This window comes from Lingula anatina, chromosome 3, assembly GCF_051362555.1.
Source record: "Lingula anatina isolate TDL-2025a chromosome 3, LinAna3.0, whole genome shotgun sequence".
NCBI classification, from domain to species: Eukaryota; Metazoa; Brachiopoda; class Lingulata; order Lingulida; family Lingulidae; genus Lingula; species Lingula anatina.
In genome coordinates this window covers 20,739,311-20,762,937 of record NC_141769.1, presented here as the reverse complement: position 1 = coordinate 20,762,937, position 23,627 = coordinate 20,739,311, and the positions used below count along the sequence as shown (strand labels likewise).

The 23,627-nt window shown below is 33.9% G+C and overlaps 1 pseudogene across 1 annotated transcript; it reads left to right on the top strand.

Moving 5' to 3' along the window:
• The first annotated feature begins 130 nt into the window (after positions 1-130).
• LOC106151760 (anoctamin-7-like) lies at positions 131-23,359 on the top strand (annotated as a pseudogene). Its single transcript, XR_015333317.1, has 26 exons — positions 131-281; positions 1,307-1,746; positions 3,583-3,697; positions 4,177-4,277; positions 4,639-4,705; positions 4,927-4,977; positions 5,415-5,757; positions 6,047-6,124; positions 6,483-6,577; positions 6,921-7,042; positions 7,279-7,368; positions 7,663-7,816; positions 8,048-8,084; positions 8,286-8,395; positions 8,883-9,028; positions 9,273-9,462; positions 10,128-10,257; positions 11,068-11,201; positions 11,881-11,961; positions 13,480-13,580; positions 13,912-14,043; positions 14,423-14,583; positions 15,735-15,818; positions 19,381-19,513; positions 21,380-21,412; positions 22,134-23,359. The product of XR_015333317.1 is annotated as an anoctamin-7-like (transcript).
• Positions 23,360-23,627: the final 268 nt, after the last annotated feature.

Here is a 23,627-nt window from a genome sequence, read left to right as displayed (position 1 = left end):
ACAGATATTTGTTGCTATCGTTTCTATATTAAAAAAAAAGGGGGGGGGGGTCTGTAACCTGAACGACCGAATGGAAAAAAATGATGAGCTCATCTTGAACTTATAACGCTACCTTAAGGGGAAAGGGCATAGCAACTGTCACGTGACCAAACAGCAGCCATCTGTGGACACCTGCTACATGTAACTGGGGCTGATTATCGACCAATATGTGACATTTAGTCCGTTGCAGCGTTGAAGCTTATCTGTAATTTTACATTCCGTCCATGTTTCAAGTATCAAAGGTAATTTAATATATTACATATGAATATTGCCAAATTGTAGGGCTGTCAAACCAAGGGACAGCCTATGAGAATGGAAAATTTTTGTTTGCTTGGATATTACTGGTAAGGATTTTAACGTTACTGGACGCATATGTGACATTGTTTTCTGAGTATCTGACCAACCAATTGGGAATTTGATTTTAAGTGTGCATATTGTGTGCATATTGCCTTCACCATATTGCCTTCACCAACATATTGTATACCGTATTACGACTATTGAAAAAGAAATGAACCTGTAATTTCATAACAGCGTCTTAGTATGTTCAAAATCGCATGCGGATCTAAGATTTCAGAGGGGAAGGGTGGGTGTGGGTGTGGGTGGGGTGGGGGGGAGTAGATTCTGATGCAATTTGGGGATGTAGAGCAAACACTTACATTATATTAAAACCCAACATTAGATCAAAGGTCCTTTCTACTTGGCTAAGTTCAAGGTATTTTTGTTACATTGCTTTTCATCATTGGTACCCGGTATGGTAATTAATTATAAAGTCAATCAAAAACATTAAAACACCCCCTCCACTTCAGCTCTTATGAATAGATCACTGCGAGTATCAAGCTAAATTGTCTATTATAAAATATCACTATGCTTTTAAAGTTGTATGGTTAAAGCACAAATTAATGTTATCTGTGATAAATTGTCATGTACCATGCTTAGCACTTACCCCGACCTGGGGTAGTGCTAGAATTTTTTTTTCACTTAGCCAAATCACCACATTTATGCCAATTTGATATCAAAATGGTTATAATTTGGCTAAAACATGTCAAATCAAGACCTCTTTCTTCAGCTGATTTAAGTCAGTTTTAGCATTTGGCTAAATTGGCGAGTGTTAGAGCTACCCCAGCCAACTATGTAGAATTGTGCATGCTTCATTAAATCTATGCAGCTTTCTTTACAATCACTGGAAAGAGCAAATGATTTTGTGTTTTTGGTACCAGCACCTTGACTGATCTGAATTGCTGAAATGTCACTGTTTTCTCTTCCACAGCTGCACTAGTTAGCATGTCTGCAGGCTTGCACACTATGAATGGTGGGTCCAACCTGCCTCCCATCACTGAGGGGAAACCCATGGACAGCATCCTCAGAGCTAAAACTACAGTTCTGAAACATAAGAAGAGGAAAAGAGAACGCTCAGTAACAGGGATATCAAGTGAAAATGCCAATAAAAAAAGAATTGACTATGTTTTGGTGTATACAGAGGAGCAGCTGAAGCCAGATGCAGATAAGGAAGAAATTGAGGAGTTTGAACAGAGAAAAGCAATGAGGACAAAGTTTCAGGGAGCTCTGATGGCTGAGGGATTGACATTGAATGAACTGCATGTTGTGGATAAAGATGATAAACATGAAGTCTTTGTCTTGGTTCACACTGGCTTTGAGGATCTGTGTCTGGAAGCTGAGAGTGTTCACCTGGAGATGCCTTTAAAAGGGGTAAGTTTAGCTGTCTGGGGTGGTTTGATAGGCTCCATTCAGAAATGGGGACTAACTAGTATGAGGGATAAAAAATGGTGATTGACTTCAAAGCTTGCCATCTAATCCGCTAATAGACACTGACTAGATATCCCGTGGGGAAGTATTCAAGTGAGTTGGCCATATTTGACCCTTGGACTAGTTAATCCCCTATTCTGAATGGGACCATAGAGATTATTAGGGAGCTGCCAAGGCCACTAATATTTTGATAAATTAAAATCTTATTTGCCCAAGTTAAAGTGCTGGGGTTGATCCAGTATATCTTGTGACATTTCTTTTACTATTAGGCAGTAGCTGAGTACTTAACGTATAGGCAAAAAATTTTGAACTAGATTACAGATATTTGGAGGAAGCAGTTATATGTTTAACATTATTTTTAGTTGGAACAAGTAGATATTTAGGATTTGAATAGATGTAAACATTGCTATGCTTGACTCTAGCGTATGCCTATACCTGGTGCAGACTACTAGTAAAGACTTTTGAACAAGAGAATACTACAATTTAAGTCAAATACAAAATGAAATTGATCTCCCCCTCCACCCCCCTCCCCCCCCAAAAAAAAAAAAAAAAAAAAAAAAAAAGAATGTGAAGACCAAGGTCACTAGTTTTGTAAGTTATGCTAAAAGTGAAAAATAAATAATTTGAAGTAGTAACATGTCCTGGGTTTGATAATATTTAAGCTTTTAGCATTATCAAGCTGGTCAAATTGAAACTGGGATACATCTGCGTAATTCCTCTTAAGATCTGCTGTGCTGGATGACCAAGAGAATATTGCTTAGAAATTATATAGTATTTACCTGATATAATAGTAAAAATGATAGTGTAAATAAAGAGATTTGTGTCTTTGAATGTGAATGTAAATAAAACTAATATTGACAATTAGAACTGGTAGAATTGATTTGTACCACCATTAATGTTTTAGACATGATCTTTCCAATGCAATACATTACTCATATTGGACTACGTGTTTGTGTTTTCCCTGGGTAAACATTTTGGTTTACTCTAAAGATTTCTGTGACTTGTTATTAGCAACGGCAAAATTTGCATGGTCACTCTGTGTTGATTCATGGCCACTTGAATCTATAGCATTAAATTACCATACATTAAATCAAATTATTTGAAAAGCATTACCAGTACCTCACTGAAATGTAAATGATATTCATATTTTAAAAAATGATAGCATGACTGTTCTGTTAGTTCATTTAGAGAAAGGTGCTTAGTTTGAGTCTCTAAAAGATGTCATTTAAGAACTGTAGAGAGGGCAAAGATATCTGTCCGTTTAGTAACCATTTAGTTACCAATTATCTGAACTAAACAAGCTCATCTTATGTAAAAAAGAGGAAAATTTAAATTTAAATGTTAATTGGTAATTACTATTAGACTATCTGGAGAATCTTACAACTCATATAAATGTCAAAATTTGAGGTGAAGTGAAAGATTAATGATTGGTATAAGTCAGATTTTCAGACTTTCGGTTTCCAAATGACTTTTTTTTCTATGCTGGAAAATTAACAGTGATACTGACAATCATATTCTGGTATTATTTAGATAGAAAATAAAAGAAAATACTTCATGATAAATTGATAAAGGTTAAATTTGAACTATTATTAATTTAAAATGTTGAATGTTTGATTTGTGCCAAAAATCAATGTGAAAGCACAGGCTAAGTATAAAAATACAAAATTGATACCTAAGTGAGTAACTGTGTAACTGTTGATACCATAATAACTGTGAATGGCATCTTTAAATAACTTTCTCTTACATATCTCTTGTATTGTGCTGCTGGAATCATTTCAGCTGAAGGTCAGTGAACAAAGAGTAGACATTGAGGAAGAGGAGAAGTCGTATGGTAGAAAACTACAAGACTGGGTTCAAGAATTGCAAAGAGTCTATCTGCAGACAGATAATGAAGGTAATTATAATAAAAAGACACATTTTTCTGTTGCTCTTCAAAATTTACTCTTGCAACCTGAAAGAAACAATTGAAGCAACTCTGCATTCTTTTAATTAATATACAGCAATCCTGTCTCTATGGAATGCTAAATATTTAGCTCAGTTGGCTTAGTTATAAGAAAATTGTTTACCTTGGAAGTTGGTTAATGTTAATGTCCAGACTGTTCTACTGGCTACATGTACATAATTTCAGCAGTATGTCTGGTTCTTATATTGGTGTCTTAAGTGATTGAATTTTTTTGGTATTTTAAATGCATCAAGCAATAATGTCACAAACCTCATTTATGTATTGTTTCACAGTCTTTTTTTTTTGTGGATCTTATTCTTGTGTGTCATATCAATAGATCCTCCATGGAAATAAGGTAGACATTGATAATTGATGCAGGTGTGGATTGTGCTACAGATTATAATGAATGATGGTGATTTCTTCTGTTCCAGAGGACTACATCAGTGCACCCTTTCAGTGTTCAAAATCTAATCACTTTAAAGATTTTGAGGACAAGGACAAGTTTTTCCGTAGTTCTTTGCGAAGTTTATTGGTAGGTCTTTACTTTAAGTTATTTATCCATGGCTGCAATGAATAATTGTATTTTTATGATATTTTTGATTACACTGATTGGCCCCCATAATCTAGTTTAAAAACTAGGTTCAGCTGTGAAAAAAATGGTTTTTTTTTGATTGACAAAATTTGAAATTCTTTATATAGAAATAGAAATTTGCTACCTATGTTAAAATGCATGGTACATGTATATATAGGAATCTATTCATAGGGGTCAATTTTAAACAGATCCCTTTAGAGATGTATCTGTATCTGTATATAATTGTTACAAAGATGCTAAAATGCATGTTCATTACTGCATGTAAGACTAAGTTCTAACTTATCTGATCTATTATTTTCAGACGCACAACATATTAATCAACACAGATGTCAGGGACAAGACAGAAAAGGAATCCATTCTGAAACATGGTGGGGTGTAGTCGGCTGATGTACTGTTGAGATAATTATTGTATACTAGTAATTAGGGCCATAATGAGCTGTTATTTTTAATTATCTTATACAAGGTTTATACACAAACTTATATATTAAGAGAATGGTGTAATTTAGGTGTTAAACTTGAACAATTATGTGAAGTTGCTTACTATAATGATAGTATAGCATTTTTATGCAATGCTGTTTGTATTCCTCAGCCAACCTAAAGAACCAGAATCATAAGAAACCGGATATCCTGGCCAAAAAAGGTACAGTACACTTTTACATGCAGGTATCATATTTTGAAGCCTGATAATATATAGTTTGAATGTGTAGCATTTTACTTTTGACATCATAATATATTTTCAGTGTTTCTTTTTATGATGTTGCAAGGTACCCAACAGTTTTCCTGCATGCATTTTGTTGCAAAAAAAAATAATAATAAAAAATAAATAATAATAAATAAATAAATAAATAAATAAATAAATAAATAAATAAATAAAAAGAAATTAAAATTATGTTGAAGTCAGAAATAAGCCCAAGAATTAAGTAATATTTTTCTTCAATCAGTAGCTCCAATATTTCAATGTCTGTCAGAGCATCTTCATCAGGGAATATTTAACTGTTACGATATTTTTCTCTGAGACCTAAGCCCACAATGTACAAAATTACTAGCTGCATCATTCTTGTCTTTTTATTTTTTCAGCTCTTCCTTATCTTCTTCACAAAAAGATCTACACAGATGCCTTCATCATCCATGATGAATCAGTTGATGATCCTGAAAATCCTAGCAACAAAAACAAGAGTAAGCCTTGTAGCTCATGTTGTGAGGAGGAGTTTGTCAACCCAGTGGGGTTTGATATGGACCCTCGCTGGACTCTGAATCACACATGGACTAGGGTCTTCAAGTACCAGCCCCTCTGGAAGATAAGGAATTACTTCGGGGAAAAGATTGCCCTGTATTTTGCATGGTCTGGTTTGCTCATTACCTCACTATGGATGCCAACTTTGTTTGGCCTGAGCATATTTTTCTATGGGTTGCATCTGAGGTGAGTAAAAAAGGAACATCATTCAAAACTCAAGGCTTGAGTGCATTCAGATTTATCAAAACATCAACTGCTATAATTGTTTTATTTAAACCCTTGTGTTTCCCTGTAGGGGTAGAAGTTAACACTGACTTCCTGACTTGGATGTTTTAAGAGGGGTCTCTACACAGCAATTCCAGTAACTGGGGAAATTTACCCCCCATACATTGCAACATTGAAAACATATTCTACAATTAAAATTGATTCAGCAAAGTAATTGCTTGAGTTAATTCAAAGAATTTCTCCATATCAGTGTCCAAAGACTTGGCAATCCATTTCATGTCAACACCACATCCACTGAGAACCAGACAGAGCTGGAACTTATTAAGAGGTTTGTATTTTGCCATAATATATGATGCACTGTGTATCTAATAATGGTACACCTTTAGCTTGACACAAAGTATGTCATTTTACAAAGAAACTGTGTCAGGAATACTTTAAAATTTATGTTTGAAGCTAAAATTCTTTTTTTTTTTTTTGCTGAAAATGTTGTATTAATCTACATCTGTTTTTGAAAAAAAAAATTATTTAAAGAAATAAACACCCTACCAGGTGTCTTGTCATGCTTTTTTTGCCCTTGTTTTTGATCTGAATTTGTAAAAAAGAAAAGAATCGATCACATATTATTAATTGAATGTGCAATATGTGGGAATATGTTTGGTAATACAATTATTAATTTATCTTAAAAGGCTTGTGGACACAGCAGAAAACCTGATGGACGTGATCAAGGAAGCCTGTGATAATGAAGTGACTCCATTCTTTGCTCTAGCCATATGTCTCTGGGGTGAGTTGTTAACAGGATTGTGGCACAGGACAGGGAGCTCAAAAATGTTCCTACAATTTCTGAGGGAGTTCAGCTACACCAAAATTGTTGTGAGAGGGAGAGGGTGGGATTTAACTATACAACATGGCTTTTTTCATTAACTGTTTTTTCAATTTTTTATTTGTTATTGAAATGTTTAATAGTAAACACAAAAGAAAAATGCATGCCCCCCCTCCCAAAATGAAAAAAAGTTGTTGAACCAATTATTACTTTCATTGGTAGATTTTTACTTGCTTTTCTATCTTTACACTTTTTGTAATGCTAGTGCAGCAGCTGTTATTTACTTGAAAACAACTTTTTCCAGGCACAATTTTCCTTGAATACTGGAAGCGGACAAATGCTACGCTGGCCTATGAGTGGGACGTGAACAACTTTGAAGTGGCTGAGCCAGATAGACCAGGGTTTAAAGGGACTCACAGTAAGATGGTGAGTGGAATTACATAGTCGATTACCTCATGCTTTAGCTACATTTGGTTTTGCCCTATGTTTAACTGTTTATGATGGTTGGCTTTTTTGTTTTGTTAGATATTGTGTATCCCTTGTTTTCATTTTCATTTCATAAAATGAGAATTTTCTCCCTCTCCTTCTTCAGGCTCTTCCAGCCTAATATGAGGACATATTCAATTTGTTTGTAAAAGTTTCTATGATTTATAACTTTTCAGGATCCAATAACAGATGAGCTGACGTGGTACTACCCCTTCTACCGCCAGTGTACCAAGTATGCCGCGTCCTGCATGGTCCTAGTGCTTATGGTAACCTCTTATTTTGGCAGTGAAAATCAAAATTATAATAGTTAATAATTTGATTGTGCAACACAGAATTTAAATTCCATACTTACCCAGTACACGTATCTTTATCAAACACATTTATTGAAATGATTTTCTGAAAAAAGATTACATAATTTCCCAATCTTCCCTGTTCTGTTAGCAAAAATTTCCATCATTAAATCATTGTTATCGTTATTAAATCATAATTTTAAAATAATAATGGTGCATTGAGATCCAGTTTTAAAAAGAATACTGATAAGACTAATTGTCTGTGTCCAGGTGTGCCTGGTGTTCATCAGTGTGGCTGGAGTGATATTGTACAGGGTGGTGATAACTGTGGACTACTGCACCATATGGCCCTCTACCATGTCTGCTCTTTGGCACAATAGCTTCCTCACTCATGAATGCCATATCCATACTCATTCTGGGCAAGGTAAGGAGGAGGTTGGAGGAGAAAATATCCACTGACTTGAATTGTTATTTATTTTCAAATGTGTATTGCTTGTCAGTTTTGTTGTTTGTGGGTGGTATGACACGTTATGTCAATAATTTAACTCTAAATTGCACGCAGTATTGAGAAATGTGCACACACATTTTATTCATTTAAATTTGACCTAAAGTGCAACTGTTAAAATGTCAAAATGTATTTTTAATTATTTTTCAGATTTATGACAAAATAGCATATATTCTCACAGATTGGGGTAAGTATATAATTTAAAATATAATGATGACTTTCTTGAGTGCAGTTTAAGACAGTTTTTTTAACTATTGGGTTTCACTTTCCAAAATGTATAAATTTATCTAGTTAAAATGTAAATTGCAGGTAAGATCTAAGAAACTGGATTCATGTTACGCCAGCCTTGCTGTTTAGTTTTATAAATTATCCTTTCTGCTTTTTCAAGAAAACCACCGAACACAAACAGCATATGACGATGCCTTGGTGATCAAGCTGTTTGCTTTCCAGTTTGCGAACTCCTACGCCTCTTTGTTTTACATTGCCTTCTTCAGAGGGGTAAGTCCTGCTCCCTTGGATTACCAGTATTTTAAATACTGAAACATTAATTAAAATATCAAGCTTATGGCTAGCTTACTTGAATCAGTGTGTGTTCTAGCTTACTCGAATCAGTGCACATTAAATCTTCATGGGAATGAATTTTAATTAATCCTGACACCCTGAAAGTAAAATTTGTATTACCAAGAAAATCTGTTGGGAATAGTTCTAATAAACATCATTACAAAATGATTATTGTCAAGTAGGTATCATGATGTTGACCAAACTTCAATTAAATTTTAATCATAAGCCTCATACTAGTATGAAGAATGCATTGTATTTTTTCATGATTTAATTGAATGAATTTCTTATTCCTTTAATTAAACTTCTTAATGCAATGTGGGTTTTTGGTTGAAAGTAGTGTAACATCAAAGTATAGAATAAAAACTAGTGCATGTGCCAACTGTGACACTATTTCATCTTATTGTGTTTACTTGTTATATTGCAGTTAGATGAAGGGTTGTTTGGTTTGGGTGATAAGTATGTGGACACCTGTGGTACTGGCAATAACTGTATGTCCATGTTATCCTTCCAAGTGTTGGTGCTCATGATTATCAAACCCTTCCCCAAGTTATTGAAAGATGTCTGCATACCGTAAGTAGAGCAAATTTCCAGTGTAAGTTATTGTAGGTTTTTCAAGCTGTAAAAAAAATTAACTTTCTGAAAATCATTTGAAGATTATTCAAGTGTGATTTTCAGATATTATTTGATGGAAATGTTGTGGTAGATGTCAGTAATTTTAAAAAGTACTCCAAGAAGAACATTAAATAAATATAAAACAGAGACATGCAAATAGAGACTTTCATATGTAACTATACCAATCCAACCCTCATTTCAGTTACCTGAAGCAGTTGTGGAGGGAGAAAATCAAGGGCTGTTGCAGTAGAAAAGAAAACAAAGTCAGCCCAGAAAAAGATGTCAAAGTGGCAATAGATGACTATGTGGAAAGAGAGAGACAGAAACCAAAGCTGGAAGACTTCACACTGAGTGAATACACCGAGAAGGTCATCCAGTATGGCTACCTTATGGTCAGTGATGACTTTTTTTTCAGCTGTTACATTTTAGTTTTTTACTTCCGCCAAGGAGGTTGTTTTCACCCCTGTTTGTTTGTTTGTCTGTCTGTCTGTCTGTCATCAACATAACTCCCAAAGTTATGGATCGATTTTGATGAAATTTTCAGGAACTGTCAGAAGTAGGCCAAAGAAGAGATGCTTAGTTTTTGGTGGTGATCCAGATCAATAATCAATCAATAATCAAAAATCAAAATAAATCATTATAGAATGAAAATTTAGGGGTGAAACAGCATTTGCTGCCTTGGAGGAGGTCTGCCCTCTCTGGGTGCTTTTCTAGTTCTTTTATTATTTTGAATGTTTTGTAGTTGACAGTCAGTTGGTTTTACCTACAAATATTTACCCACACACGCCTATGCATATGCATACACCTGCTCACTCACCTGTCCAATCTGTTAATATTCACACACATTACTTGATTGGCTTTCCCTTACAATAAATAAAAAGATAATTTACCATAAACTTATATACACACTGTAAATAACATGCTATATAATATATATAATGTAATTGCATCATGCCTGTGGTGCCAATATGTGAAATATTCTTCGAATGCACGTGTTCCTTGCCATATTTTTAATGATTCTAGAAAAGGTTGTGTAAATTCCGTTTCGTCCTTGCAGTTGTTCTCGGCCTCACTGCCGCTAGGACCTTTGATAGCCCTGCTGACCAACCTGTTTGACCTGACAGTGGATGCCAAGAGACTACTGTGGTGGTACCGCCGACCAGTGGCTTTTGTAGCACAAGATATAGGTGAGAAGTCAGTTGAGTGTATGATACATGTGTGCCTTAGGGGACAACACAGAGATGTAACTTTTTTTGTGACATGTTGTAGCTTTACCTTGTCATATAAGTATTACAAAGGTTAAAAGAAAAAAGAAAACAAAAACTGAGGATGTAAATTCCTAATATGTTAGATGACCTACACCAAGAATTTTTGCCACAATTCATGATATTTTTATATACCAAAATGTCAAGTTAATTTCATTTAAATATCAATGTAGTTCAACATGGCCACAGAATAAAGAAGCCAAATTTCAATGGGCATAATCTTTTATTTTTCCTAAATGCCAGACACAGGTGAACAAAAAACCAATGACAACTCATTGTTAAGCACACAAATTAACTCATACTTTAAATGCCTTTTCTGCTAACAATAGGCATTATTCAAAGTTATGAACTATATTACCTTTCAAATTGAACTGAAATGCATTGCCACAAGTTCATTCAAAGAATTCTACTCTTACAATCCTTGACCAATGAAAGTCATTACATGACCAAACTAGCATTTACATCATTAGAACATGTTAAACAAACACATTTAATAAATTATATACATAAATATTTCACCCACCATCATATGCTTCTTTCCAATAAATTCTGCTACTATCATTGTGAGTCTTACTGAATGGCACACACTGAAGGGTATGACCGTAAGAAGTGTTCAGTTATGTTAATAAGGTGCAGTGGATGTGCATGGCTTACACACCCACAGCAATACTGACCACTTTGTTCTTACAATCAAGATGATTGTAAATGATCATTTCTTTTTTTATCTGCCAGGCATGTGGTACTCCATCTTGCAGTTTGTCAATGTATGTGGGGTGGTAAGCAACGCCTTCCTCATAGCTTTTACTGCACAGTGGGGAAAACAGTTTGGTGCAGTGGAAAAGCTTTGGCTTGTCATCATATTTGAGGTGAGAGACAAATAGTTTCTTTGTTTGAATTGAAGCAAAAAATATAAAATGACTTAAGGCTGTGCCATTAGATGTTTGCAATATATATAAATACAACCAGACTGAAATAAATCATTATTCCCTGCTTAACACCTTTACCAATGTCCTTTAATTTAGTCTTTTTAATAAAATTGTTGATGTGATAGTTACATTTTTAGTTCTGTTTGTTAAAAGAGGAAGAAATTGTTTTAAAGAACGCTAAGTGGCATTTTTATATTTTTTTAGAAATTTAGGTAAGAAATCCAAAAGTTACCAGAATCCCTTATATCCCACTTTGTAATTTGTTTAAACATAACATTTGCTTGCTATACATATATACATGAGATTCTAAGTTATCTTAACTTTGTAAGTTACCTTGCAAATGCAGATATCATAGGTTATAAAATGCACTGCATGGTTTGCATCTGTTCATACAGTAACTGTATCTAAAGTGTAAGATTGAAAAAATGAAAAAATGAGCATTGCATGAAACATTCATTACTTACCAGAATTTAAAATCATGTATTGCTATGGCATGGAACTTAATGTAATTTTACCTACATTGTTATACAGAACAGTATCAAATGAAGTGAATTTAGATATTATATAATGATTAGGCAGGGTAAAGAATATATATATATGATTTTGTTGTATCCTGAAGCACACTGTGTTTGCCCTGAAATTTCTGCTGACCTATATCATCCCTGATGTCCCATACAAGATAGAGATTCAACAAAACAGGGTAATTTTTGAAAGAAAAAAAAACAGCACACAAGCAAAGCAAATTGCTCATTAACCACTAATGCAAACTGAGATGGTTTTAAGATTCCAGCAATACTAACTGCTTGCAACAATCTGTGATGTATTCTAACCAGATAGCCTGTGTATTAACTAAATTACATGTGTATTTTTTGGTGAATTTTGTGAAAATGTGGGAAGATGAGCATCAAAAGTGGCAATTTCAGTGATGCGGTATAATCACCCCAACAGTGAATATCTCCAACATCTGCTGAATTTTAATATTGAACTAAATGTTTAAAATCTGTTCATTGTTTCATTTTATCATGGCAGCATGTGGTATTTACAGTGTATCTCTTGCCACGCATATCCAAGCCATATATTTTTCTTAAACATAGGGTAAGAAATGTGTTTCAGTTTGGAAACCAAGCATGTTTTTATAATAACTATATAAGAATGTGAAAAAAAGCCCTTTTATCACCATATTTTCACCGTTTGATATTTCATGATTAAAAAAAAAGGAAAAGCATCTGCAAATATATTGCTACTGTTCAACATGTTGTTTCCTTTTTATTTTATTCAGTATCCAGGACACAAAAATCTCAATACAGATTTTCTCATCAATTAAGAACATTCTAAATATTCTTCTGCTTACCCTACTTATTACTGTTTATTTCTGAAGCAATTGAAATTTAACAATTAAAACTAAAACATTCATTATCCTTGTTAACTGTCCAACCTGAAGACCATGATGCCACATTTGCTGCATTTTACACCCAAACACTGGAGAATCTGTTTTATGTCAGACAGCAACACATGGGCGGATCCAGAGATATTTTCTGACAGTCCTCCATTTTATATTTGTTGATCCATCCTCCATTTTTGACCGTCTTCCGTCAGAAAAAATAAGATACCTGTCAATGTAAACTTGAAAATCTGACCGTCTTCCAGAAGACCCAGAAGACAGTCTAAATCCGCCCCTGTCAACACTAACATTGCACTCTGTCTAAGTCACTGTTTGCTTGGTGCTTGCAACACAAATCACTGCTTTTTTTCTTCTCCTCACTTTGATTTTAGCACACTGTGTTTGCTGTGAAGGGCCTGCTAATGTGGCTTATCCCAGATACACCACTTAATGTGCGGAATGCTATTGGAAGGGTGAGAAACACTGTACTGCAATTCGAGTTTGTCAGGATTTTAGGGTTTTTGCTACTAACCACTAGTGTCTTGTTGCTTTTTTTCTAATTTTTATCACTTTTATATTAAACACTTAATTTTTGTTTTGAATTTCTAAGATATTGTTTAACTCTTTACTCCATAATTTGATTCAAATTTGGATTCCATATTTTTGATGTTATAAAATGCAGTGTTAAGAAAAAATATCAGCATGCAATGTTATTCTTAGCTTGTCTTTGTGTACTGTTAGTAATTTTCAGCAAAACATTTGGTTTATATTCTTTATAAATTGGTAAATAAAGAGAGTTTCCTTAGTTGTGTCATGTCATTGTATCTCTGTATGCAGGAAAAGTACCAGGTTGCCAAGAAGCTGGAGAGTGGGCAGTTCTTGAATAAAGCACAGATGAAGATGGACATCATAGCACAAGCAGCCACCTATGTAGCAAGGTGGGGGAATACAGTGTGACATGTTTATACTCAATAAGCTTGTCATTGAGTTGTTTAGGCTCAGAATTAAAAAAAATACTATGGTTGATATTTGAATCACTGTGTTAAAAAATTTAAAAATTGAAAAAATACATCAAGCAAAGCAGAATTTGGAATCTAACTAATAATTCCATCATATAATTTGGAATCTAACTATAATTCAGAGACATTCTGATTATTTGTAAAATGATTGAAAATGATGTCCAGTTGCAGTACTACATAGTGTCTCATATAACACAATTTAAAATACTGTAATGCAATATATTATTACCCAGCATTGATATTGTTTCAGAACTGGCTCTGTTGATGCTTTACAAAATAACCCAGACTATTTAAAAGCAGAGGAACCCACACCACAGGGTAGTGCATCCTCAATAAAACACAGGCACAAGAAGAAGAAACACAAGCTGAAACCTCTGGATAAGTGAGTGGATCTGGAAACTGCTCAACTTAAACTGTATTCAGTTGATTTTAAAAGAAGAGTTAAAAGCAATTTTGGTGATTATCAAGATAGAAGGAAGTCAATCAATATTTAGATTTAGGGAAAATCACAACCAAATTGAATGATAAAAGTGTGTTTCTGTGAAACAGTATCGATGATAAAATCCTCAAAATATTGAAATTATCCACAACACCACATACAAAATTTGCCAATAGGAACAGTAACTTTGGACATATTTTTACTAAGTGAGAGACATGGGGGAAAAGGCATCATGGTAGTAACACCTGTATTACTATTAATAACTTTTATTACAATAATTTCAATTCCCTGACAAACCTAAATATCTCTACCCTGTTTTCAGACTTGGAGTTGCTGATCAGTCAGCCTCCAAGGCCAGCTCCAGGGCGACACTGAATGATGCTGATGATGGGACGGCCCTGGTACCTAGCTCAGAGAGGAAGAAGAGGAAGAAGAAGGGTCATCATCACAAACATGGAGGGCATGAAGACCAAGGTTATACAGGTAGGAACCATGATGGCTACAGTAATATCACCACAGTGGACTAAGTAACGACTGCACTTCCAACATTGAAATCAGATTTTATTTTTCAGATGATTTGATGGATTTATCGTTATCAATATGGATTATTTTCATTTATTTAGTATTATTATGCAGTGTAGGCTTTGAACTTTTGGATTATAACTAGCACATGTATGATTTCACTATAAAGCACCGTCCAGTGCAGAAAGCAGAGGAACAGCAATATCTTTAATAATATATAATTTTAATTAAAGTGTAATTCTTCTCAAAGATGAGTTTTGAGTTACAACATTATACTGCTTTAATAAAATTTGTCAAATATTGGGTCAGATGTATATTTTCTGCTTTAGAGACATTGCATACTTTGACCTAGTAGCTAGGTTAGTCAGGCTGTAATACTCCCCTTATAGGACAAAGATAGAAGCTAGATGCTACATGTACAAGATATTTACATCCTTTTATAGAATAGATAGAATAAATCATTTAAATCGTGTAGGCTGTAGGCTTTGATCATACTTTTTTTTATTTTGAAAAAAAAAGAGTTTTCATGAAAATGTTATACTAGTATTTTTTGTAAAAGTTCCCTTTTAATGAAAGCAAAGATGGGATAATTGTGATACAAAACATGAGATGTTTGTGTCTGAAGATGAGTGTTCTTTGTAAATCAACATCATTATATTAGACCATGTTTGACCATAAATGAAAGCTTAAAAGAATAGGGTGACTTGCTACATAATGGTGAGTTGTAGACCAGAAAATCAATGGCAGTTCAGAAAAACATTTGTCCTCCTTATGAGAGTGGATATGGATATTATAAGCTAGAATTCAGTGATTTAACATGTAATCAATAAAACATTATGTTATCCATGTAGAAAACAGTAAGTAGTAGCTTATTGTATGTCTGTCATTTGATTGTTGTCATATTTTATTTGGTTTAAAGTAGTTTGATAAATACAAAACGTCAAATTTGTCTAAAATATGTTTAATTTTCAAACCCAAGTACCCACTCACGCTTATAGTGTCTTCCAACTGAGTGCTTTTCTTCTACTGCTTTTATTGAGTGATTTTTACCCAATACCGTCTTCAATTAGGACATTTTGAGATAATTCTCTATACCTTGGTTTATATTACAGGTGTTGGTGAGATGAGTGTTGAGGAGTGCAGTTCAGAGAGCACTGTCTCTCCTGATTCTAACATTTCTGCCACTTCTTCTAACAGTAACTATATCTTCTACCTTTTCCATTCCAATTTTTAAGTCCAATTAAAACTAATTTTTACATTTTTTCATTTAACTTCACCATCTTTTTTTATTCTTTATTACTAAAATATAGCCTTTGGTCAGTATTATTTGCTTACTATAACAATGACTTCTTTATTAAATTTAGCATGGAAGGACCATAGCCACTTATGATTTTGAATCATGTTATTTGTTTTTACAATGAAAAACTATATAATGATATTAGACAGGCTTAAAGTACAGTTACTGTATTACGGTATTTGGTTTACCAAACATAACCAGGTTTTCCTGGTTATTATCATTAGTATCTGATCTAGCAGTAGTTATTATAAAGTTTACTAGACTAAGTTTCCCTTGTTTTATACAGTGTTCAGTGCCCTCCTACTGTCAGATTTGATTGATATTGTGGTGTTCAAACTCCTTGGTTACAACCAGTTAAACAATTTTCAAACCCCCCTTGCAGTGCCCTATGTATTGTTAAGGTCCACTAAATGCATGTGATGAAATCACTCATTTACATATTATGTTTACACTTGTAATCAGTCAGCATATTATCATTCGCCTTACTTCAGTCTTGAATGAATATTTATCATCCTCTGTATAGGTATACCTGATAAGTAGAACTGATATAACTTAAAAGTAGAAGCCCTCAATTGTTATCTATTGCATTGCAATTAGTATTTAAATGAGTTGCTGCCACTGTGGCATGCAGATAGATTCTCTGGAGATAATGTGTATAAAGGCTGAATGCTTGGACTTAATAAAGGACTTTAGACTTGGAACTGAAGATGTGAGTCTGTGGATATATTCCCTCTCCCAAGCATCAGTGACAAGTAAAATATTAGAAGAACCTGGGTAGGGTGGAACATGGACCCCTACGTAATGGCGAGCTCGACCAGGGTCACTGCGGGGGAGGGATATAACTATGGATCCAACTTTGAAGATGAGTATGCGTACGAAGATGATGACTGGGATTCTGAAAAGGACTATAATATTAACGGCAGACTGGTAGAATGCCTGTCCAAGCTAGCCGACTTGTTACAGAGACAGTATGGCAGTTTGCAGCAACAGAATAATGACATTACTGCAGAATCTGAAATGAAACAAGAAGTTAAAGAAAGAAACCAAGGCAAAGTAGATGAATTATTAGAAATGGAGAAGGGAACTCATGATGAGACACTGACTACGGCTAAAGAAGATGAATGTATGATGGAATTTGTGAAGGAACATGATATAGGTGAGGAAAATGATGGGAATGAACTCAGCAAGGACATTATGATTGTAAATGATCCAGAGGTAGAAAAGAGAACTGATTTCAAGAAAGGGGAGAAATGTGAAGGGTATGTCGAGAAAGAACAAGAGCTAGGATTGAAAACTGATGATGATGATGACAACGGATTAATCGGAAGTGAGAGTAAAATGGGTGAACTGAAGTATTATGAGAAACCTGATGTAGTTGAAAAGGCTTTAACAGATGATGTAAAGAATACGGATAAAGGACTTGATGATGGTGATGACCCAAAGTATGTGGAGAAACATGGTGTAGATGAAAATGCTGTAACGGATTATGTAAAGAATGCTGATGAAGGACTTAATGATGAACGGATGGAAATGGATTTTTCTAATTTCAAAAATACAGACGGAGACAAACCTTCTGAAGTAGAGATGGAACAAAGTGCAGGTGAGGAAGAAGTTGAAGAGAATGAAAAACAAAGTGCAAGTGAGGAGGTACTTAAAGTTGTAGAGAATGAAGACAAACAAGGTTCAGACACAGAAAATGTTTATGAGAATGCAAAAGAATGGACAGGTGTAAAATGGGATTTTCACAGAGACAACAAAAAGGTGCAGAGAAAGTTTATGGCAAAGAAACTGAAATGGACACTTCTTCCACACTGCAAATTAAGATATGTTTTTTTTTTATTCAGTTAAAGGATGGTAAATCTGTCAGAGCAGTAGGTTCAGAAAAAGTAGATATGTTGATATAAGCTATTCACCACTCAGTTCAGTATTTGATAGTCTTGTTTCGATGTTCACTGTAAAATTGCACCAAATGATTCATAACTTAAATATTTGAAAATAACAAGATAAATTGTGTTTACAGATACGGTTTAATTGAATTATAAAGAATATGTGATGGTATTTTTTTTTTATTTAAAAATGGTAAATTTCCAACAGGTATTATGGAAGAAAGAATTTAATTTCGTGATATACCTGATACTGAATTGTTTAACTGATGAGATTTTAAATGTACAGTCCATTAGAAAAGATGTTATTTAAACCATCTGTATGATAACTGGACATTTTTCTTTTTCAAAATATTTTGGAAGCATAAAAATTCAAATTTAATTTCATTAGAATAATGACGTCTTTGTAAAGCAATGGAATAGACAATGAACTGAATTAATTACAATTGTTAGTTAAAGAAATGATATTTGACAGAATAATATATGGATTTTTTTGTAATTGAATCATGACATAGATATTTTGCATAAGTGTTTAGCTGTTTAAATTTTATCTTTGAGCATTCTGTGGAATCTTTATTTCAAAAAATTATGTAACCATAATTTTTTTTGTGGGAAAAGAAGGAATATGTTAAGGTCCACTAAATGCATGTGATGAAATCACTCATTTACATATTATGTTTACACTTGTAATCAGTCAGCATATTATCATTCGCCTTACTTCAGTCTTGAATGAATATTTATCATCCTCTGTATAGGTATACCTGATAAGTAGAACTGATATAACTTAAAAGTAGAAGCCCTCAATTGTTATCTATTGCATTGCAATTAGTATTTAAATGAGTTGCTGCCACTGTGGCATGCAGATAGATTCTCTGGAGATAATGTGTATAAAGGCTGAATGCTTGGACTTAATAAAGGACTTTAGACTTGGAACTGAAGATGTGAGTCTGTGGATATATTCCCTCTCCCAAGCATCAGTGACAAGTAAAATATTAGAAGAACCTGGGTAGGGTGGAACATGGACCCCTACAGTATGTCAAATTCTGACAAACTTGAACAGATATAGTCTGAATCAGATCAGGAATTGATGAGAATTCTGCCCAACAGACTGCTAAGCAGTTGGTTAATTATGACTAAGTTATAGTGAAACAGAGTGTTGAGAAAACTTACAAGACCATGCTGACTTCTGTTTTACTGACTAAGCCTATTGTGTATATAATATATAATATTGTAATAATATGTAGGATTGGGAAGATAATGTCTATTCCTGCTATATTGAAAACAGAGTTGTCATCTCCATGTGTTTACACTTATTGTACTTATTTCCACTGATGATACCTGCTGTTGTCTGTGTTTTATATATTTTGTTTATGACATTGGTGAACATGTAGATGAAGCACATAAAGAACTATAATGTTGGTCACTCTTGTATACATATCAACCATACTAGGTTAGGTCTATCAAAAGTGTTACACTGCAAAGCAGCACCACCAGATACTCTGTAACAATAAATACCTGTGTACTGTTAAATGATTTGTATTAGAAAATATCAACACAACCATGTTGTATTCTCTGTAGGTGACACAGACTTGACTCCACGGCTGGAACAGGGCACACTCGCCCCCCGTGTTGATGTGGGTGCGTACCCCATGGAACAGGTGGAATATGAGTATGAACCAGGAAGACAGCATCTTCACAACAAGTCTGACAGGTATGCGTGTCGATGTAGAAAGGAAGGAAGTTCAGAGAGAGAGAGAGAGAGAGAGAGAGAGAGAGAGGGTGCTGATAACATGTCCACAGGTCTTATATATTCTAATCCAGTGTACAGAGCAGTACTTCTCAGTGACCATTTAGAACATGACACTGAAGCTGGAGCAGCCAGGCCATGTGGGATAGAAAATATTTACCCCCTCCACATATTTGAATTATATTTATGAAACTAGGTTCAGCACAGTTTAGTGTCTGGGAGGGGTAGAGGAGGTCCATGCCAAATGAGACAAGATGTATGAGAAGATAGTCTGAAGTCAACAGCAGCTCACCCTGAGTTACCTCTACTCATATAATGTTCTGTCCCCCTTCCTGGCCTACTAATAACAGACTTATTTTGTGTGGAGACATTGAACCCAGGGGCACAGCAAGCCAGATAGACCTGCTTATTGCCAGAGAGTGTCCATGGCTTATATTATGCCCTTATCCTAGACACAGCGGAGAAGAAAAAAAACCTCATAGGCTGACTGGGTAGACATACTGAAGATTGATAATACGAACAGAGACATTAAAAATATGGATACTTGTTGTACATATGCTTTTGTTGAATTATGACTTTGCACAAAAATGTGCGTATTTTAAACTACATACATAACACAAACACTTTCCCAGTTTATTTAAATAATGGACCAGTGTCAGTGGTAACGGTAGGTTGCACATTGTGGAATCCTGCATAAATTCCACATTGTGTAGTCATAGTTAATCAACATGTTACTATCTAATTTGCGTCTGTCCTGTATACATTTAAATATTATTTTCTGTAAAGGCCCATAGGTAGGCCTATGCTTGAGACAGATGCATATCACCTGTTAATATTGCACAACAATTGGTATGTAAATAAGTAGCAGCCACATGTACACGTATGTAAATAAGAAGCAGCCACATGTACACTTAGATTCCCTGTAGATAATCTGTATATAACTTGAAACTTGTCCATAATAAAGACACTTTTTGATCTGAGACTGAAGATGTGAGGTTGTTCTGTTATGCTTCTCTGTGCACGTAAAGTGAAAGACTGAGTCGAATCTGGAGTCATGTCGGAGCCCATAGATTAGTTAATTCGTTAATGGAAATTGATACACTGAAATTCAGTACAGTTGTAAATTAAAGTTAAAGTCATTTTAGACGGTTCACAACAACATGTACTTATTGCTGAGCTTTTTGCATTTTATTTGGCTTCAGATTCCTTTGCCCACCCTGTCAACATGAGAGGCGTCTTAAATTAGGTATTATTTTTTCTTTGTTCTCTTTTTTGATGGCCTCCTGTAAATTAACATTTTTGATAAGAGTGCAATGCATGCCAATATGATTTCATGTTTTCTTATTATTTAGTTTCAAATTTTGCATGGAATCTGATATATCACCATCCTATTTGTATTTTGATGAGTTTTGACAGCTATAAAAGTAATAATTCAATTAAAATTTTTACAAATTCACCTTCCTTATGCATATCAAATCCTACAGCTTTATGGATTATCACTGTATAAAAGCATATAAAGCTCTAAATCTGAAATCAACTGATGAAATTGGCTGATACAAATATGAAAACACTATCATTTTCAGCTTGCAGCTGAATATATTTTTATTATTATCAATTTTCATGAAGTCAATATCTTATTTTGATTTGCTTTAAGTGCTTTTATTTTGAATTAGTTACTGTTTCGAATGTCATTCATTTTCATGTACTGCAAGATATTTTTCGAAATACATTTTTTGTGCAGGTTTTCCCTTTATATTCATAGGTTTTAACAATAAACAGGTTAATTGATAATAGTGAAATATTCTGAGCAAATTCTGTTATTGTTTACAGACGCAAAATATATAAGAAACTAAAGCCTATCAGGTTAGTCAGTTTTTGTTAAGTTGCCTATCATTGCATGCTTCATACTAACACAGAACAATGCAGAGGCAAGGAAGGGAAAGTTGCATCGCTTTTTTCTTTTCGCAGTGTTGAGATTTTCATCAGTGGCACTTTCTGACATAATTGGTTCTTTGTTTTATTAAGCTAGGTACCTTTAGACACCACAATGTTGAGACAACACCAAGCAAGTTTGCACTGTACACTATCAAGGTGGCATTTGGTGTGATGTACCATTTTTTTTTTTTACTGAGAAACTCTTTTTTGTCGTCATTGACAAACACCAGTTGTGTTGAAGACAGCACTGACTTGTGTGTGATCTACAAAATAAATTCACTTGTTCTTTTTCAGATTCTACTAATTAACACTCTGCTTTGCTTTGTTGTTGATTGAGTACCAAATTGAGTTAAATATGAAAGTTAAAGATTTAAGACAGTCAAGATACTAATTTCACTCAGTAGTAGTTGCATTCTGCAAACTAGTGAATCTGTGTTTTCATTTTAAATTATGTGGTGCATAATTGATTAAGTTGTGAAGACATGTAATTCTCTCGTTTTTCTGAAAATATTTCTTGATTCCATCCGTATCTGAACTTTAACCCCTGAAAAAGTGAAACTTAATACACAAAATAAAATATTGAATAAATATTATAATAATGATATAAGGTTGGGATGTCTTTGAAACATGCAGCATGTTATCATTCCAGCAACATCAGCTATGACAAGCAAGGGATGACTTACCTGAGTATGGAGGAGAAGTTTCCAAACTCCAGGCCTGGACCTCCCCTGGAGAACAAGACCGTCCTGAAACAACTGCCCGCCATTGATGAGGTGAAGGTGGCTACTCCTGCTGGCATTTACCAAATTCCTTGGGAGAGTCATGCATGAAAATCGTCTCATGTCATCATGTCATCTGTGATATCTCTGAGAATAAACTTGTTATCAAATGTTATTGCAAAAGAATATACTAGGATCTCTGATTTGTTTGGTAACTTCAAGAATTAAACATATATACATATTATTATTAAAATAAAGGGTGCGATAATATTTTATTCAGGGTTGGTATTTTACTTAGGGTTCATTTGACAATCTCACAGATTTGCAGAATCTTCGTTTTGTTTTAATTGCAAATCCATGTAACGTTTATTAAGTGAAAAAAAAAGCACGAAATTGGATATTTTTGTAAAGCTATACCAGTATTGAGGGTACATTTTATATAAAGAAAGACTGATCAGTGATGAATTGCTGAGCATTTTAAAGATATATGTATGAAGTTTTCAAAGCAAATTCTTCAAACACCAGAAATATGTATAATTTTATACAAAGGATAGCAGGTCTATTTATAACAATAAATTAAGATAATTATAGATTTTTAAAAGGAATACAATTGTAGTCTTTTTTAGTGAAATGTTGGTACATTTCAGGTTTTTATATTGTATGAACATTGTTTAGATTCTGTATTGTTATCTTTTTTTAGCGTCCATTTGAGACCATGTAATATTATGTGCCACACAAAAAGGCCCTATTTCCCATGGTAAAGGTATGTAGGGCCTCCTTATCTCTAAGATATTCTGGAGGTAAAATTTATCTCTCTTCAGTCAAAATTACTTAAAATTATTTAAGGATTTTGAATGCTTTGTTAAGAAAATAATTGTCCACAACTGTACAGCAATAAATGCATCAGCCTTATATCTAATCTCAGTGAGATCAACCTGGGTGCCACAGAGAGGGGAGTCATTAATGTTATTAAACTTGCATTTTGTAAGAAAATCATTACACATTTATCTTTTCATGAAAATGTGTAGTTCATTTTGTGAAGCTTTGAAAAACATAACCATTTTATTCTGTGATATAGTATCTTAAATGAGTTATAGTTTATAGGTTTTCATCTGTCTCAGAAGATGTTTACTAGTAATATGGAATAGATAGTCTTATTTTTTTAAAAATTAAAATGTTTAAGATGGGACTGTTACTGATAAATGTTTAAGGACAAACCTTTAACTTTAGATTCTGTTACCTGTTATGACTTCATTTTTTTCCGTTTGTAATTATTGTTTTGGGACCCTTTTAGTCAAGTTTACAAACACCTGTAATTTGTATGGGCGATTATTTGGTATTTCTTTTGACCAAATTTGTATACAATGTACTTGTTATATTCTTACTTTTGTAGAATAAATATTTAAAAATATATCTCTCTAATC